This window comes from Mytilus californianus, unplaced genomic scaffold, assembly GCF_021869535.1.
Source record: "Mytilus californianus isolate M0D057914Y unplaced genomic scaffold, xbMytCali1.0.p SCAF_10, whole genome shotgun sequence".
In the NCBI taxonomy this organism is placed as follows: Eukaryota; Metazoa; Mollusca; class Bivalvia; order Mytilida; family Mytilidae; genus Mytilus; species Mytilus californianus.
Window position 1 is genome coordinate 67,604,750 of NW_026262582.1, and position 3,759 is coordinate 67,608,508.

General features: G+C 32.1%; 1 long non-coding RNA gene across 1 annotated transcript; it reads right to left on the bottom strand.

Annotated features, from left to right (window-relative positions):
* Window positions 1-2,172: 2,172 nt before the first annotated feature.
* Window positions 2,173-3,098, bottom strand: LOC127719024 (uncharacterized). The gene is made up of 2 exons (XR_007990108.1): window positions 2,959-3,098; window positions 2,173-2,518 (listed from the first exon to the last, which is right to left on the bottom strand). It is a non-coding gene; the product is annotated as an uncharacterized LOC127719024 (long non-coding RNA).
* Window positions 3,099-3,759: the final 661 nt, after the last annotated feature.

A 3,759-nucleotide genomic window follows, 5' to 3' on the forward strand; every position in this document is an offset into this window, starting at 1 on the left:
ATTTTTTACATCACTGGGTCGATACCTCTGCTGGTGGACTATCAGTCCCCGAGGGTATCATCAGCTCAGTAGTCAGTACTTCGGTACTGACATGATTTATAAATAACCTTTCTAAAATTGTCCCTTGTTAAATTTTGAAATTATAAAGAAACTAAGGTTTCAACTCCCTCAGGCAAAGTTGACCTTAGATGAATAATCTATTTGTTTTAGGTATATTTGTCATATAGCTCTTCAATTGTTTCGGTACTTATACATGCCTCGGATTTCAAATGTTTGGCTTTGAGCGTTCCTGATGAAGGTAAATCCAGAAAAGCGCTTCGGACGCATGAAATTATTAAACGTGTTGTTTTCTATTTTTTAAATGTTCAAAGCTTTTGATTTAAAGTACATTGGGAAATTCCATTATTGTAAGACAAATATTCAACAAATCATGATTTTGCATGGACAAGACTTTTGTGCCAGTGTGTGGCTAGTTAATTTATCATATCCAGTATAAAAGTTTTCCCAAGCAATGGAGAATTACATATATGGCAATCTATGGACTTCTTCCATCTGGCAGTAAATGGGTATGCACTTGATTGTGCTGAATGAATAAACATAGCCACGTTGATCGAAATGAGTTGTGCCACATTTCCTGTACGTTAGCATAACCTTGCAACAGCGTTAACTCTTTCAGGGGTTTGATGGCAAAAAAATCATTTTCGAGTTGCATTCGAAATTTCTTTTCTTCATCGTGTTCTTCCTAGCCGTTCCACTAATTGAATTATTGTTGATTTGTCCTCGTTCCGAATATATGTTAACTATTTGTCACTCGACGCCAAACAAATCCGTTAATCAAACCCGCATATAAAATTCATCTTTTGCACCTCTAGATGCTAAAAAACTTTGCAGTAGAATATAAAATGTTTCTCATTTGTATTTCAAGGTGCATTCACGCTAAAATTGTTCATTTTTTTATGTCTCAACCCTTCATGGAAAGCTTGTATCAGTTCAGTGGACAACAGACTGAATAAATCAATAAGTTATATCACGTTTAAACATAATCTTTCAAAGAATGTGCGATGGATGCGCTGAAGGTTAGAAAAAGAATTGAATTCAAACTGTATTGAACAAAGACCACGAGCTAGTGTTTGTCATAGAATGTGGACATACTGTCCTAAATTAAGAAAATAGTTATAGGACACGGTGGTACTATCTGGATGCACAAACCGGAAAAGTACCCGAGATGTTGAGATATTGAAATATACGCGAAAAAAAGGTTAATTTCCACTTAACTTCTACAAAGTAAATTACCCTAACTAAAAAAAGAGCGTTTAAACAATCTCCGCAATTGTTTAGTCATGACACAGTCTTTCGAATCAACTTGTACTTTTCTGCTAAATGTAAAATGAAATTTAAAAAAAAAATGTCCAATTGAAAAACTTTGGGATTCATGTTTTTGATGCGTCCAAAGCGCTTTTCTGTATTTACCTTTATTAATATCCAAAGTTATGACACAACATACAATTGATTGGTTAAATGTGTCTTCTCAAAACTAAGGAATATAAGTATCAGTATGATCCCAGACAACATTGGTACGTTGGCACAACGTTGGCCCAACGTACCTACATGCATTGGCCCAGCGTTGTTTTTAAACGTTGGCCCAACGTGATGGCTAAACGTTGGCACAACGTTGTAAGGTTTTATACAATACATTGGCCCAACGTTGGTCCAATGATGGAATAATACTTGCCGATGTTGAACAAACGTTGGGCCAACGTAGTAATAAAAACTGTTTACAAACGTTGGCACTCCGTTGGTTCAATCTGTAAACTTTTCTATCCATATGAAGGATACTAAAATCCCTTCCAGACAACAAGTGCAATAAATCCTGGTTCTTACCTCAGTTCAAAATGGCGACAGTATTACATTTTTAAAATGTTGCAATTATTGCGTTTTACAGATCCACTATACCATGTTGTGTCTGACATACTACCCGAACATTTTGTATTTTACCACTTTCTCTCCATCTTCCTGAACATGCATGAAATATTTGCCAATGAACGTTTCAGTAACCAACAACCAATAAATCTCTCTCCAGGAATTGTACTTCTGAATTTTACCCATATTTCAACGAATTCAATCAACATATCCATGTTACCTATTTTTTCTTAAATAATGTAAATACAAAGGTATGATTAAACATAATTTATTATTAGCTAGACAACCAGCAAAGTTTAAAAAAAACTTGTTTGTATCTTTACGTTGCTAAATCAGATCTAGAATGATAATTCATTTAATATCCCATTTGTATAATATCATTACAGTTTATGTTGCAATATCCAAGCTCTGTATGAAGGCATTGATAATTCATTTTATACAGTTATTTTACTAGTTCTGTATTCCAACATGGTTTTTATTCGCAAGAGTATTCCTTTTGTTTTCTGCTACACTTTGTTTTGTCACTATTTCTGGCTTTGTCTTATGTTAAATCCTTTATCCAGTTTAGCATATCTTCATAAAAGTTATTTCACTGCCCCTGTAATAAAGTAATGAATAAATGAGTACTCAATGTATATATATTTAGAATATATTAAATTCTCCTAAAAAAATAAACAAAGAAGAAAACAAATACATTGTTTCCGGTGTTCTGGCACATTACAATAGTTAGAAAAAATACTCTTTTTTAAAATATTTTCCCTAGCCTATACAAGTCAAGGCAAAAGGCATATTCCATGCTTTACCATAATTGTTACACTTCACCTCGCTAGCTAGGTTAAGCAGGACAATTGAGTGTAGAAATGGATACAGGAAACTTTGGCAAAAACGTTCTAAGTAAATAAATAAAAGTAGTTGAAACAAAATACAAAGTCAGTCTAAATACACTAGCATTAATGGTAGTATTAAACATTTTATGCATATATATCTGTGAAATTCGAATCCGATGTAGAATAAAGGATTGCTATTATGTTAACTTACTTTCTTAAAGTTATTCATTCTGGGCTATCAAATGGTAGAATGCATTTTTTCCCATCTCCATTCCCATGCATTTTCTAGCCAGGATGTTGTCAATAGTTCCTATTATTCCTAGCTCTGTATTATTCCTTTTGCACTCTGATTATTTTGTCTTCTGTAGTTCTCAAATACCTGACCTATAAATTTATATTAAAATTTAAAATTGTATATTTAAAGGAAAAGCTACTTCAAGTAATTCGGACAATAATCTGTATAGTCTTTTTCTTTTATAAATATCCTTATGTATGGTAATGTCTTTTTTTTACACCCCCCCTTTTTTTTATTTTTTCAAGTGTCAGCTTTTTGTGACTGATATTTACTCCTACAAACTATTCAAATATCGGTTTTGTTTTGCAAAAGTTTTGCTGAGGACAAAAAACTAAATTCAGTCAAGTCTGTATATTTATATATAAATTACAACATTCTTGCAATGAATTTAATAAGATTAAGAAATAAGTACTCTATTTGATATCTAAAACACTGTTACACATGCAAGTGTGTATATGATCAGGTTTCACAAATATATCGTATATGTTTGCATGCGATTTAGAAATAATAAAACTAACAAATTCATTTATATTTCTATGAACCAAAAATGTAGAAATCATTATACCACATTTCAAAAACATTACGGAACAAGGTACATCTTAAGACAGATTTTCAATTAATAATGGTAATAAATGCAATCGTAATAGATTTCAGATATAAAATATTAAAATATTGGTAATTTACAATTTGTTTGGATGATACTAATGTTCAGTGGCA